Genomic DNA, 16,811 nt, shown 5'->3' with positions numbered 1-16,811 from the left:
CTTTGTCCAGCAAGAGCGAGGCCTCCTCCTCCTCACGCCCCTCTCCCTCTCAGACAAAATTGCGACTCCTGCGTAGGCCACCATCATTCGCTGACGAATGGGATCCATATCACTATAGCACAATAAACACACTTTGTAAAAGGCAAGCCAAAAACAAAGTGGAGCAAATTAGCAATGTAACGACGTTTAGCTGGTATAAACCGAACCAAACTAGCCACAGAGCAAGAAATGCAAAGCTTTAAAATGGCCCCCAGCTTTTTATTCCCTCATGCTAGTCACACCCAGCATTTCCCTGTCAATCATTAATTTGGACCAATCTTTCGCATTTGAATTTCCACCCTTTTTTTCTCTGTCAGATTTGTCCAATATCGTTTAAATCGTCCATCGTTAATAAAAATCGTTCAAATCGTTGAGTAAATAGTTTCAAAAATCGTTCAAATCTTTGAAATCGTTAAAAAAAAAAAATCGTTAAAATCGTTTAAACGATATCGTTCTAAAAAAAATCTGACCGTGTGTATGCTCCATTAGAGAAGTCAACTGCCCATAGCAATCAGCTGCTGCCAGATAAATGACAGAAGCTGATTGTTCACTATGGGCAACTTCTTCACTTTACCTCTTTCTAATGTTTGATACATCTCCACCACAGACAGAGGTAGCTGTACTAAGCCTTGAAGAAAGATAAAGTGGAGAGAATTAAAGTACCAACCAATCAGCTCCTGTAACTTTTCAAACACAGCCTGTAACCTTGACAATTAGGAGCTGAGTGGTTGGAACTTTATCTCCCAGGCTTAGTACATCGCCTCCTTAAGATATTTAGGAGATTCCATAGAACAGTATAAAGGGTCAACAGCATATTTGCCTACTCTACCGGAAGTTGCTGGAGACTCCTGAAATTGCAGACAGTAGGCCCCAAGAATAGTATGCAGTCCTCCCGCATTCTGCCCACTTCCTAGCAAAATGGACACTAAGGGGAGTATAATGCAGCAAATTGTGGGTAAACGTGTAGGTGGCAGAGCCAATAAGATTTTTTCTCTGCAAATCACGTCATATTGACCCTGTCCCATTTCAATCGATGTGCAGTTCGTGGCATTCCCTATGTCTCATAGGGGCCTAGTGAAGCATAGCAGCGGGCCATGCCCCCACCTCCAAACAGCTGCATCTTTGCACACACAAATGTTTTACATATTAAAAATGAAAAAGAAAAAAAAAAAAGTTAAGTGGTAACTAAAAATAATGTAAAAAAAAAAAAAAAAAAAACACAAGAACCATAACAAAAAAAAAAAAGAAAAAGAAAAAAAAAAGTGCACACACTTGGGTTCCGATTCTAAAATCGGATGGATCTCTTAGCTTAAACTCAAACAATGTTTTTGCATACAGCACATGCACAGAAGCAAATTTTATATATTTTTGTGTGTGTCTGTCCTACTTTGATTCGAACGAAACTTATCGGATCTTTCTATACATGAAATAGGGTGCTAGGGGGCGGAAAAGGAGTTGTGACAATGTGATCGCACATAATCACTCTGTTATCCGGATGGAAGATCTAGTATCTTTAAAGACCGTCAACAGGTCGACATGCAATATGTTGAATGTCAAATATTCAACATATAAAAGGTCGACATGGACCAAGGTCGATGACAAACAAAAATTGTGTCAACCTTTTTCTGTGTTGACCAATTGATCCTGTCAACCTTAGTTTAGGTTATCATTTTAACTGTCGACCATTTGACAGTCAATCTGGTGTCGACCTATTGACTGTTTATCTAGACACTGTAGATAATTTATACTACACCCAGCCACTCTGCCTTGCTGGAGTGTCATGGGAGTGTTGTGGGCGTGTATCAACAGTTCTTTATGAATCTGAGTCATGTGACCAGGGAAGGAAAGCCTGTTTCTGAGGGATCTCTTGCACCCAGCATATGGGGCTGGTGCAAGCACTGATACTAATTATGACGTGTGCATAAGCTGGTGTAAAATCAGTGGGCGACACAGCTTCCTGTTTGCAGCTTCAGGGCCCCTTGGGGTCTGAAAAGTTGGACATAGCAGAATAAAATAAGAATAATTTAAGAGTTCATTTAAGCTAATGAATTTACCTTAAAAAACTAAATTATCAATAAAGTACTTTTTTATTATTTAAGTCTAAACATTAACGCAGACAAGAGGGAGATACAGGATTTCCACATTCAGTGAACATTTAAAAAACACAAAAACAGAATTGAATAAATTCACAATTTCATAAAGATAAAATTGAATGAAACACAAGTCAATTTATCCACGTTACGAAAACAAATGTAATATAGAAGAATCTGCAACTGCTTCCGTACAATATTAAATATATGTAATACAATTCTTCTCTGCTGGTTTAGCAATACAATATCACTTACTGTGTTCCCCTGAATGAAGTAGGCTCCATTACAACAGAACAATTCCCTCTTCAATTAGATGGCAGGGAAAGGGAGATGGTACCACCATGCTCAACAATAAATGAACACAGAAATGTGTTTACAAAGAGCAATGCTGCAGGAATGAAATGTATGATCGGCCGGCTAACGAATATGCGGGCAGTGTTAGCTTCACTACGATAATGGGCGAAGAAGGTCCAGACACCGCCAGCATGTATTATAATTTGTTTCGCAAAGAAGTTTTAATTCACCTGTCCAGCAAATTGCGCTCTCCCTTTTTAGGCTATATGACCGGCATTTGCAATATAGGTATAGGGGCGCCAATATTCACAGGGGCGCATTTGGATCACTACATGCAGGCAAGTGGTAACTGCAGCACATAACATGCACAGTTACCAATTTCACAGCTATCACCCTTACGTACATCTCCTGCCAGGTCTCTTGTACAGAATTATCAATGACAGTAAACCTTTATTGAAAAAATAAAATCACCTGAACTAGTATGGCAGCTAAATTACTTTGTACTAGACCATTAAGCTATATAGCATTTGAAGAATATCTATTTATGCAGTAATATCCACACTCCCCTTTTTGAAGGGGTGTAGTAGGTATTATCCCAACAGCGGCAGCCCGGCAAGGGTGAAAATCCCGATCGTCCCTAAGGTAAGTATCACTAACCTAATTCCCCCCCCTAGCCCTCCCTTAGGGGTGCCTAACCCTAACCTCCCCCCAAGTGCCTAAACCTAATCCCCCCTTCCCCGCTGCCTAAACCTAAGTCGTCCCCCCCGGGGATGCCTAACCCTAACCCCCCCCTTCCCCTCCCGGGGGGGGGGCGGTGCCTAACCCTAAGTCCCCCCGGGAGCCCTAAACCTAACCCTCCCTTACCCCCCCCGCAGCTGTCCGCGCCTGGCTTACCTTGTTCGGTATGACTGCCATGTGAAAGAAAGTACCATATAGGCAAGCTACAATGTTTGGCGATAATACTTTGTCTTCTACTGGCCATTTTATCTCCTGGGAAGAGAGTTTGTCCTAGTCACAGATCACGCACCCTTAAGGTGAATGCACCTCAACAAAGAGGTCAACCCCAGGGTTACGCATTGGTTCTTGACCATTCAGCATAATTTGTCGTACAACATCGGCCTGGAGCTCAACAAAGAAATGTGGACACATGGTCCCGAAAGTTTGAAAAAGCCAAATGAGGTCATCCGTCACAAAAGGAAGATGTGCGCTTCCCAAAGCTTGAAAAAGCGAAAGGGATTTTGTGTGGTGGGAGGGGTTGACTCTCACCTGAAATACCCACATTCCTGTGGGATCAGCTACCTCCAGGGGGACTAAAGTAAAACCTGTGCAGTCTGCAGTAGAGGTTTGGAACTCCGGGTTTTCAGGATTGCACAGGTCCAGCTGCGAGTCATCACTGGAAGACAGGAGTTTAAAACTCTCATTTACCCAGTGCTCTTGGCACTGATGCCAAATAGCGGTCAGCGAGAAGGCCTGAGTTTCCGTAGCGCCAGGGACTTTGCTGTGCTAGGAAGTATAGCAGACTGTGTGCATGGTGTTGCAGCAGACTGAACATTAGCACTTTGGGGGCGGGATCATTTGCTTCCACCTACATGCCTAATCACTATACCTGTTTGTCTAGGCCTTCGTGTGTATATATTAAACTGCAGGGTGTGCTTCCATTAAAAAACACTGCCTGTCGTGTGTCCTGGTTTTTTTTTTTTTTATCATCAATAAATATAAAACCCCCCTCCCCTCGTGGTCACACCACTATCCCTCTGAAGCCGCTCCGCAATCCCTGGCCATTCATAGACAGCTCTATGCAGCCGGAGATAGGAGACAGACAGCCGGTGACGTACAGGAGGATCAGCCTAGACTGGGACAGGCAGCAGGGATCAGAGCAGGCCAGGATGGAGAGGAGTCATCAGCGCAGGCCGGGACAGACACAGGCACAGCAGTCACCGCAGGCAACACTCAGCACACCGCACCGCAATACTATAGGCACAAATCTCCACCAGCACAGATGAGGATCTGCTTCCTCCCTCACTGCAAAATCTGGTAGCCATGGCGACCTGGCCCCTGGGATTTATCGAGCCCTGACATAATGACAATGGTCTTGTCAAACTTTCCTATTATGCAGATGGAGAATAGAGGCATGAGAGGCAACAGTAGTTATAATTCTTTTCAAAAAGATGGGATGAACCCAAAATAATCAACAATATATAGTCTATTGTGGAATATTGTTTTGCTGGCAAACAAAGTATGAACAGGAGTAAGACAACACTTTAAAAAAAAAAATATATATATATATCTGTTTATTATAATTATTAAAAAAATAATGCATTAAAAACTATGGATTTTCTCTGGCACTGGAATATAGATCTATGTAAGTATCCCTATGCCGGGGCGTGGCCTGACCGGATAGAAGAGCAGACGTGCTCTGCAGGGGCTTCTGCTCTGAACCTCCTAATTTGGGTCTCCCTGCCGCTTACTGCCACCTGGACGGGTCGGACCCCTCTCCTGGAGTGCCCGCTCTGCCCCCGGGTAGGTTGCCAGACTCTGGGCTATTTCTGTGAGGTCCAGCGATCCGCGGCCTACTCGGCCCTCTGAAGCCATGACCTCGATTTCTGAGGCTCCGGCGGCGTGGTGTCACCGCCGCGGCTATAGATCTCCGGCTGCTCTTTTCTTTTGTAGGCCTGCTGGACCCTGCCTCACCCCTCCTGGAGCAGCTCCTTCCTCAGCCAGACCCGATAATCGCGGGGCTGCCATCTTCCTGCATCAGCTGCAACACTCTCCATGGCTCTCAAGTCTGTCTGTCTCAGCGAACAAGTTGGTGACTGGCTGCCTACTATCTACATCCCCTGCAGGATTACGATATCCTTCATCTCATCACCATGTTATTTTAGAGATTTCTTGTCCACACCCATGAGACCTCTGCAGTTCATTTTATATCTGATGTAAAGTCCAGTATATATAAAACCACTAGTCTTTCTAATATTGCCAGCAGCTTTCACTCCAAGGGACCATCATGCCTGTTAGATGGGGCAAGCTCTCTACCCTCGCACCTCCTATTAGATTTGTATCACAGAAAACACCGGCCGAAAAGCCTTCAGCAGTGTCAACTCCTATGGATGCCTCTCCTCCTGTCTCTGACCTCACCCTTGACCCCTATGCTGATGCTCCTCTTATAATCCGCACGCTCCATCAGATGCTCCAGGCGTTTCGGGCAGATCTCACCTCTAACTGCAGTGATCGCGGTGAGTGGAAAAAATTGTGGGTCCCAGGGACCCCTCACTTTAAAAAATTGGGGTCCTACACCACTTTTTCTGGGTCCCATTACATATTATGGGAGTTGAGGGCAGGCACTAGTTGGGACTGTGCTGGGGGAGGTATATAGCAGCTGGGGTAGAGGGGGTTGGGGTAGAGCTGTGGATAAAGGCAGGGAGAAGTTTGGGTAGAGCTACAGCTATAGGAGAGTAAGGGCAGGCAGGGCTGGGGGTAGTGAGGGGTAAGTGCAGACAGTTGATGCAACAGTGCTGGGAGGCATGGAGGGCACTAGGGGCAGTTTGTGTGAGGGGCAATGGTAGATAGCAGCTGACGCAGTACTTGGGGGGATATGGTGGGGGTTAGCAGCAAGCAGTACTTGGAGTAAGGAGGGGGCGAGGGTAGATAACAGCTGGGGCAGTACTGCGGGCAAGGAGGAGGTTAGGGACAGGAAGTGCTGGGTGTAGGGAGTGGCCAGGGTAGATAGCAGCTAGGGCAGTACTGGGGGAGGCAAGGAGAGGGTTAGGGGCAGAGTTGGGTCAGGATAGCAGCTGGGGCAGCACTGGGTTTAGAGAGGCGGCAAGTGTAGATAGCACTAGGGGCAGTATGGGAGGCATATAGGGTAAAAGAGTTGTTAGCAGCTAGGGCAGTACTGGGGGCAAGGAAGAGGTTAGGGGCAAGCAATACTGGGTGTATGGAGTGGTAAGGGTAGATAACTAGGGCAGTACTGGGGGGCAATGAGGGTGTTAGGGGCAGGCAATAGTTAGGATAGCAGCTGGGGCAGAACTGAGGGTAGGGAGGGGGTAAAGATAGACTGCACATGGGGTAGTGTTTACCTCATTGCTTTTGTTGGGAGCCCCCGGCCGGGTCACTGTTACAGCTTCCTCCTGTCCCATGCAGTGTCCACCTTCCCTGCCTCCTGTGTGCAGAGCGCTCAGCTGGCTGAAGGAGCGCAGGCTGCAGGAGGGCCCCGGCACCACCGACAATTCTGCTGGCCGATGGACGCCGCGCACACAAGCTGTGGGAGACGCTGCAGCACAGCCATTGGCTGGGGGAGACGCTGCAGCACAGCCATTGGCTGGGGGAGACGCTGCAGCACAGCCATTGGCTGGGGGAGACGCTGCAGCACAGCCATTGGCTGGGGGAGACGCTGCAGCACAGCCATTGGCTGGGGGAGACGCTGCAGCACAGCCATTGGCTGGGGGAGACGCTGCAGCACAGCCATTGGCTGGGGGAGACGCTGCAGCACAGCCATTGGCTGGGGGAGACGCTGCAGCACAGCCATTGGCTGGGGGAGACGCTGCAGCACAGCCATTGGCTACAGCAGCACAAATAGATCCAGCGGGTCCTACAGGACCCGATCAGTTTTAAAATCTGGGTCCCCAATTTGCTGTAGCGCGTAAAAACGCGCTATAGCGCGTATTTTGTGCAACCTGAACTGAGGATTGAAAGTCAAACAACTTACTAGTGAGGTGGCAGGTATTGGTGATCGTACTAATAACTTGGAGAATAAAATGCAAGAATTAGTCTCCTCACATAACGACCTCCTCACATCTCACAATTCTGTTCTAACGGAGCTAAAGACTGTTCAAGACAAACTGGCTTACTTAGAGGACAGGTCCAGGAGAAAAAACATTAAGATCAGGGGTGTTCCGGAGTCTGTGTCTAATGATGAACTTCGAGACTTTGCTCTGTCCTTCTTCAAAAAATGATTGCCTTCTATGGAAGACCAAGACTTGTTGATCGACCGCATCCACCGTCTACCTAAACCTCGGTCGGCCCCTGCAAGCTCTCCCCGAGACGTCCTACTGCGTCTTCACTTCTTTCATGCTAAGGACATTCTTATAGCTGCACATTTGGCAGAAGATACAGATGTTTTAAACAATCTTCAGGTATTCCCGGACCTCTCGATCCACACTTTCTCATTCTCACAGGTATTTTTGGAGGAAGTCCTGGTTACACTAGTCTTTCTATATGCTCCTAATTCTCTGCAAATCCTTTTCTTCAAGACGTTTTTGAGGAAATTTCTAAAGTCCGCCAAGGGGCACTTATATTGATGGGTGACTTTAATTTGGTCCTCAATCCCAAACTAGATAGATCCTCTTCCCAAGGACACCCTTTCTCAACTCGTGATGCGGGTCCCTCCCTTTCCTTTAAGAAATTGTTGGCAGAGTTTGATCTTTATGATGCACTCATTTGCCTGATGAGATTACACCTTTTTTTCAGTTCACAATAGTTACTCCAGAATAGATCTTTTCATTCCAGACAAATGAACACTTCAATTTACTAAAAAGATTAAAAAACTTCCCATTACATGGTCCGACCGCGCTCCCATTCTATGGATTTGGGTCGTCGGGTTCTACACGTCCTTGGCATTTTCCTGAGTACCAATTACATGATCCTGAGACTCTAAGAGCTCTTAATGAATCCCTCCCGTTATATATATATCTCTCCTACTAATAGTTCCATTTTCATCCACTAGAGTGCCATAGTCATGCCCCATTCCAGAATGATGTCCCAATTTAGATATAGCCATTACGCCAAGTAATAGACCTAAGAGTAAGGTTAAATGCATGTAGGCTATTAATAAGATATACGGTACTCAAACTGTCAGGACAAGAAGAAAATGCAAGTTAATGGCCTATTTAAAGTATATATTGTTCCATTCTTAAACCGTACTGTATTGTAACAAATATTTTCAATACTAGCCAACTTGCATTGCAAAACCGCGACCTGAGTTTACTTTTTGCAACACTGAGCAAGAATTCTGGCTAAAATTCAACCAATGCCTCAGGTGTTCTAAAGACACTTCTGGGTCAATGTCCTTGAAAAGCTGGTTTCCAGGGAAAAACATTTAGTACCACAAGAATTGCTATGGAAATTGCAGGCACAAACACTTCTGATAGGAGTAGAACACATCGGACTCGATTCGTGTTTAATTGAATCGAGCCCATCTAAATGATAAATTATTGGAAAAAAATAAATTCTTTCAAAAATGAGAATTACAGGTTTAAATGTGCCACACACATTTACAGTACATTATATTCTATACATTCTTTGTTGGTAACAAATGACTTGTGTTAGAGTAAACAGGGCACAAACAACTTATTTCTGATGCTTTAATGGTTACGGTCAAAGTATTAGTCACAAAGAAATAAAACATTATTTCCTGCCAACAAGCTCCACTTAATGCCATGCATGGCAAAATAAGAAAGTGTTCTGCTGGCAGTAAAGCATTAGGATATTGTACATCAGATGATTACAGAGGAGGAGCTGAACTTATTACTTTCTTCTACGGAATCTACACATCATAAAATAAATTGGGAACTTCCTCTGTGTAACCTATTACTGTATCAAAAATGAGCCCTGAAGATGCCTTGGGTAAGGATTAGGAAATCATCATTACTGCGCCTTTAGGGTAAATATCTAATACTCTGCGGAATCACTCAACTTCAAAATAATACATTAATTCTGTTATGTGCTAGTAGTAGATGGTAAATTTATATTTTTAAAAGACCCTAACGTATGGTCTTTGGGCCCACAGTGGTGCAACAAATAGCTTTGTGGAAAAGCATTATATATTACAAGATAAGCCTAGCCAGCAATAGATTATTTGGGGAGAAGATATCACCATCAATAATGGACTAACCTGCCACATATGTAAATGTACTGTGCGTCATCAGTAACAGTGTTAAATGCAACAATAGATGGAAAATTATCATCATTACTAACATATACACATAGCAACCATATTACGCTGCACTGTACAAAAGATATTATTCATTCACATCAGTCCCTGCTAATTACAGTTTTATGTACAAACATTAATTTTAGTCAGCGGTCAATTAACCAAGCAGTGTTTGGAGTTCAGAAGGTAGAAAACCTGCACAAACACGGAGAGAACATACAAACCATACACATATACGACACTGGTTGGAATCAAACACAAGACCTCAGCACTGGGAGGCAGCCTCTTAGGCCAGAATTAAATTAGCCTTGATACCTTACCACGCGAGGAAAAGAGTTGTAGTCTCAGACTTCTACGCCGGGAGCTGTTCAATTACAAGCCTTTTTCCTGGCGCGATCAATCCTTGGCTAATGCGCATTAACCCACGGGTTCCGGATAAGTACCCAGAGCTATGGGTTAACACGTTTTCAGCCGCCGCAAGAAGGACAAGAAGCCCTACTTAAAGCAGATGTCTTTTCGAGCCTCAGGAGGGGGCGAACAGAAATCCGCACCCATTAATTGTGTGTTTTAACAAATAGTTAACATGTACCCTCTCAATAATCCAGATCAGTAAATGGCTTCTCTATTATAATTTCCCAGCTAAATTTATTAGTAAAATACCCATGTTAAACCAACCTTATTACGTGATGTCAATTACTGGGACAAGATGGATCAAACCTACAGAAAAGAAAATACACTATTATATCCCGAGTCGGCGCCGGCAAAATTCCGGGTCTGATCCATATAGGAACTTTGTTCCAACTCTGGGTCAGACCCGGAATTTAGGTGGAAAAGGGGTATAAGAGGACCTTTCTGCCGCAATAAGGCCCATAATGATAAATGCTATGCACACGCGGAGTGGAACGGAATGCCCATGTTTGAGCTTTCGGTTCCATATACACATTTAAAAAAAAAATTTAATTCAAAGTAGAAAGCATTTTTTTTAAAGACTTCCATTTGTAATCCTAATAAAGCAATAACACACACATACATATATACACATATACATACATATACACATATATATATATATAAATAAAATGGTACAATATGTGTTGCTTTGCTCCCTTTGATAAATCGGCCCATAAATATGGTCAATCGAAATTAGGACAATATTAATTTTTAGAACACAAAACATTTTTTACCTAATGCAATGTCTAGCCATGTAATCATTAACACTTCACTAAACCTCATAAGCTGGTAAGAAAAACAGTAAGCTTAGTTATAAAAAGCTGAATACAGCTTAATCAGTGAGCCAATGTATGGGAAAAGGAGACAGAAGATAAACCATTTAGCTTTAAACCATGCAGAAAGGTCACATTTTAACTACACAATTCAAGGCTCCGTCCCTGAGTTTTCACATAGATGGCTGTACAAACCAGCTGAAATAGACATAATAAATACTTTATCAAGCTGGTGTTATGGATTAACAATAGTTTAGCTGCTTATTGTAGTCTCTTATGTGTTAAGGGTCTGATTCATCAAGGATCACAATTGCAACCACGTACGGAAATTGGCCGTTGGTGCATACTGCGCAGAACGGCATTGCGATCACGTAAGCAGACAGAAAGCGATCTCAAAGTGAGTGACGGGACGTCAGCGTTTGGGGGTGGTGACGGGGGAGAGGAAGGAGAAATGCAGGCGTGATTATACGTTTGAACGCCATGCATAAATAAGCCACTGCGACGGCATACACAGCTTGAGTACTCACTGCGTGCAATGAGGTTAGCAATTTCTGAGACAGGTCAGACCTGCTGTAATTCTGCATGATGGTCCGATGTTACTCAATAGTACCAATGTATACGCAGGACTGCGAGGTATTACGTATGTGAGAAAGCAGCAGTGGGCGTCTCTATGCTGGCTGAGCGGTTGCAGACATTAGCATATTTTCGCAGCAGAACTGCGTACGTAATCTCAGCTGCGACCGCAATAACGATCCATGCTGAATCAGGCCCGAAATGTCTTTGTTTGCACTCAAAATATAACCAACCTGATTTATAAATGGCATTTTATGCATTCTAATTCCCACACAACTGAAGGTGGTCAAAACACAAAATGTATTGAATATATTGGTATCAGTGCATATATTTAGGGCAGTGAATTGTACTAACGGATCTTCATAAGGCTACGGTTTTCCTCATTTTTACCAGATCAGATTATTATTATACATTATAGAGTGACAGGAGATATTTAGAAAGTCGCAGTAGTCATGTGACCACAAACCCTTACATAAGTATTTCACAATTCAAGACATTTGTTAAAAAATTATTTTCTAAATGTTGCTTGCAAGTATAACCAGGTTAATTCTGTTGAAGAGGCAAACAATAATTTACAGGGCAAATGCAGAAAAAATTTAAGTAGTGTATTTTAGATAACCCAAACTGGATAAATAAATAGGAGTTTGAGGACTGCAATATAGGCCGAATGCTGCAGTATGACTATAAAGAACAATTGCTAGCAGTCTTCAATTATCTCATTTAAATTAGGAAAATATAATAATAATAATAATAATAATAATATCTACTAAATGTGGCAATAAACCTGAAATAGTCATTCACGTTTATCGGGAATCTGGGCGTGCGCAAGAGATGTTCTGAAAATGTGCAGAACAGGTCCTGAGTGATTGCATGCAGCTGTTGCTATGCTTCTGCCTGATTGACAGGCATTTAAGAGTGGCAAAGCCAGGGGCTGCATCCATGGAAGCAGTTTCCTGTCATCGCAAGCCGGCCAGTCTACGTAAGCTGAGGCTTACGCAGCTGGCCAGCGCCGTCCACCAATGGTTATCCCAGTGCTGGGATATCACAGTGCTGGGATGGCAAATGCAGGAGGGGGTGTCATACACCCCCATATGAGGTGAACAACGAACAAAGCATATTGTAAATAATCATTAAAAAAAGTCGATCTTCTAGAGGTTTCTCCTATACAGACTCTTAGGGGCTTATGTAATAAGGCGCGATCTGCTGCTGCGGGAACTCCTGCAAGTCTCCCCGTTTTGTTAAAACAGCAATCATTATAAAAGGCAAAATGATTGGCGTTTTAAAAATACGGGGAGACTAACAGGAGTTCCCGCAGCGGCAGCTGATCGCGCCTTATTACATAAGGCCCCTGGATTATTTCTATTATTTTCTCTATATGATTTTTCCAGATATTTCCCACTTACTTGGTGCTCATGCAAAAAGTAAGGCTCCGCAACGGGAGTGCACTTGGGGAGAGAGGGGCAACAGCATTCCCCAACACACTTAAATTTATATAATAATCAAGAATGGTTATGTCCTCAGACGGACCTGCGCATTCTGAGCAGCGTCATGTGCCTCCCACCTGCCTTCCCAGCCAACAGCTTTCTTTGCCGCGATGGGAAGATGGACGGACTAGTAAAGGAGAACTCTGCACCTGCACTGGTGGTAAGTATGACAGAGGGTAGGGAGGTGGTGAGCTAACGTGATCCAACTAAGGGCAAACGTTTGCAATGATTTATGGCTGATGGCAAAAATACCTGGGAAAAAAAAAAAAGAGAATGTATTGTAGAGAATAGAAAAAGGAGGGCGTCTAGACAGGAAAGAGACCGAATTAAGGGAGGGGGAAAGAAAGATCTTGGAGAAAAGCAAGCTCGGAGAGAAGAGTGTCGGGCTTGTATAAACAGCCAAGATTGGAAAATATTTTAATAAACTAGAAAATAGTTTGATAAATAATGGAGGGGAGACTCAAACATGAAATAAACTGAATAGCCATAATAAATGTGCTTACGCATTTGTGTATGTATTACTACCGGACCTAGATAAAGCACTTTATAGCACGCGCTGAAGGCGCGTGTGTGCCCGAAAAGTGGGGCACAGCCAAAAGGACTAAAACAGCCTAGCGGTAACCATATCATTGTCGACTTAGGGGTATATTTACTAAAGTGAGGGTTTTTAGAAGTGGAGATGACCAATTAGATTCTAGCGAATATCGTCTAGAAGGTGCTAGATAAATGTTAAGTAGAATCTGATTGGTTGCCATGGGCAATATCTCCTTTTCTAAAAACCCGCAATTTAGTAAATATACCCCTTAGTGGTTGTCGAACAAACGTGTGTGTTCCGGTCTGTAAATAGAAGAAATTGTTATCAATGTCAGAGTACCCACTTGTGCTTTTACTTGTTTTTAAGGTGCGTGGCGGCCCCTTAAAATAATGCTCCATTCATTGTCCTTCAATGGGTTTCGATAGATAACAACCACATGTCAAACAAATTTACATTTAATTTGGATCTGAACTTAGGTTTTTAAATACAAAGCAAACACCAGTGTCTAAAAGGGCTTACAGATATGACCCACACTTGGGTGCTCGCCCTTGTTTCCAGCTGGGACTAAAACCTTGTTTTCACATAGCCGAGTTTTTCTACAAATGGTATCAATTTATTTCACTGTATAACATTCCATTGTTCTTGAGGAAAGATTACAAATAAAGTTTTCTTTTAAAGAGGTTTTGGTAAAAGACAACATTTACAGACATATGAAATCCTATAAAAGTATGAAAAATGATTGAAGGCAAGTTACTGTAAAGGCCAACTGCTTACGCTTAAGGGGTCTATTCAGCAAGAGTGACGATATTGCCCAGAAAATTATCGGGCAACATCGTCACGAGATTTTATCAATTATGATAAAATATGAGCAGGGATAGCGCTTGCGGTAACACGCTATCCTTGCGATGTCACAGAAGGTTTTCCGAAAACAATCCCCTGTTTGTTCCTCTGCGCATGCTCAGTCATGCGCTCGGGAACAATCTCCATCCCTGCTTGCTGTGACCGCCGATGGGGTAAGTTCAGCTCCAGCCTCCCCAAATTGATTGACATGCGTATACAGGCTTTATACTAGCCTGTATACATGTATATATATATGTGCTTTTATATTTAACATTTATATATAAATGGTAAATATAATCGCAAATAAATATACATGTATACAGGCTAGTATAAAGCCTGTATACGCATGTCAATCAATTTCAGGAGGTTTAAAAGGCTCTAAAAGCGACTTATCGGTTTCTGATCACCGGAAGCAGGGATGGAGACTTGGTGGGCTTACAAGATGCTGCAGGGACTTATGGGAAAATTTCCCTCTGTCCCTGCAGTTTTCAGGATATATAAGTATTTTCTTCATATAACGCCATTCTGTAATGGCGTTATATAAAGGAAATATTTATCGACTGATTTAACACTTTTTACTTTGCTGAATTGCAAAAAGCGTTAAAGCACTGTAGAGATCAACGGCTGATCCCTACAGTGCGGTATTCAGAAAGATGGGAATCAATGGAGAAGATAATTGCGTTATCTTCTCCATTATCCCATTGCTGAATAGGGGAGTTGCATAAAAAAAATACGGAAATCATAGTTTCTGTACTTATGTAAAAAAAAAATAAAAAAATCAATGCTGAATAGACCCCACCCAAAGAGCTGATTATTTGAGAAAAAAAAAATTAATAAGTTTTCTACACCACTTTAAAGTGTAGTCTCTGGCAGTATAGAAAGACAGGTGCATGTGTGACTGAATCACAAACATGCAGTTAAAATATTTTTCACCTCATACATGTCAAACCATATGAAAAAGTGAAAAAAAAAAAAAAAAATGATTTTTTTTTTTTTCAAAAGAGGTTAAAGGTAAATATTTACAACCATTGCTCTTTTCCAGCAAGATTGTAGGGTACTTGTGTACTGTACGGACTCATTGCAGAGAGAACCCAAGTGTCCTCCACTCATTATTATTATCCATCATGGTAATGTCTAAATCACCTTCAGGGAGAGGACCCTGACGTCATCAGCCAGTGTCCAGCGTCATTCCCTACCATCCAAGTGGGCATTGAGGGGGAATATAACCTTGCGGCGAGCGAAGCGTGGCGAGCGCAGCGAACCCGTGAGGTGACAGCTTTCATCTTTAGGTGGGGACAACTTTCAGTACTTATGTACATAAAGTACACAAGTACCATTTAAAACATTCATTGGGTTCTCTCTGCAATGAGTCCGTAAAGTACACAAGTACCGATTGTAGTTTAAATTTCTGTATTTATTAATTCAATAAATTAATGTAAACTAGAAAAACTTGTGCGACCATAAAAAATGAAAACCATCAATAATTCAACTCCTTAGTAGATTAAATGAACATTTAATTTAGGCCAAACATATTGAGCGGACTATTATGAAGTGTGTATAGCTTACCAAGTTGGCTGCTCAGTTGGCGCTACGGCTAGTCGCCGCTTCAACGGGTACGTGTGTACCCAGCTGAAGTAATTTACAGATATATAGATATATCTGTATATATAGTGTTCTCCATGTTCTGGACTTTTACAGTTCAAAATCCATAGCTCGCTATACCAACCAATGCAAGTTCTATATAGTATTTTTCTTTATCTTAAATCAGAAAGCTATGGCAGTCAACCACTGAACTAGTAGATGTATAAACCAGTTCATACCAGTCCAGAGAACAGCAACCTTCATGTAATCACACTTGATCTGTAAATATATATATATATATATATATATATATATATACACACATATATACACACACACACACACACAGTGTTATGCATTCTGGGGTGCAGTGTATGAGTGTTCGACAACTGATTTTCAATAAAACTGCTCTGGCATATGGTGCCACAAAGTAGCATGTCTGCCCACTTGTACAAATCCCACATACTATATAATATAAATATAGTCACCAAGCTCTGTGAATAATGTACATTCTGTAGGGCACAGAACACATACAGGGAACATGCACACAGCGTGGAAGAGACAATTCGGCCTCTCAGTAAATAAAGAGACATAAATCAGGTAACCGCAGCACAGGGGTCTCACCTGAGCTGAGCCTTCCCCGGCTCTCTCCTCCTCGCTCGCACCGGCCAGGTGTCGCCTCCTCCTGTGCACAGTCACAGCCGCGCTCTCCGAGCACCACAGGGCGGCATCAGGCGGGTGGTGTGCGCAGCAGGGACAGTGGAGCCGCTCAGACATAGACACGGCCGGGTGCTGTCACCGTGAGCTGCTGCTTCCTGGGGACTGGTGGGGAGTGAGATGTGATCCCGACCAGGGCTGCACAGTGCACAGGATGGGAGGAGGCGGAGAGAGATTGCATAATAGCCTCCTCGGTGTTTGTCATCTGCATCTCCGGGGCCTTCCGCCTGGTAACCTTCCAGCAATGCTGCTGTCAGGTGTTTGGCACTGGCAGCCTCACTGCTGTATCTGTGTATTATCCTGCATGCTGCTGCCATGTGGTAGTAATAGTAGCTGCATGATGTTTACTCCTACTAGTAACACCTATCTTTATTGCCATGTGTATTGAAATAAGCATGTGTATTAATACTGGCATGATACAGGTGCGTCCACATATAATTATTCTTAAATGAAGCGAAATAACCCATACTTGCCTACCTCCCGATTCGGTCGGGAGCTTCACGAAAA

The 16,811-nt window shown here is 43.1% G+C and overlaps 1 protein-coding gene across 1 annotated transcript in view; it reads right to left on the bottom strand.

Annotated features, from left to right (window-relative positions):
• The window catches only part of LRRC8D (leucine rich repeat containing 8 VRAC subunit D), a 62,149-nt gene extending 45,857 nt beyond the window's left edge, over positions 1-16,292 (bottom strand). Inside the window, exon 1 of the mRNA XM_088481961.1 lies at positions 16,212-16,292. The gene's annotated coding sequence lies outside the window, so the exon portion shown is untranslated. The remainder of the gene's footprint in view (positions 1-16,211) is intronic.
• Between the last annotated feature and the right edge of the window lie 519 nt (positions 16,293-16,811).

The sequence above is a fragment of the Taudactylus pleione genome, unplaced genomic scaffold (assembly GCF_031769625.1).
Source record: "Taudactylus pleione unplaced genomic scaffold, aTauple2 ptg000017l, whole genome shotgun sequence".
Classification (NCBI taxonomy): domain Eukaryota; kingdom Metazoa; phylum Chordata; class Amphibia; order Anura; family Myobatrachidae; genus Taudactylus; species Taudactylus pleione.
The sequence above is the reverse complement of the archived record's forward strand: the minus strand, read 5'-3'. Positions and strand labels throughout refer to the sequence as shown.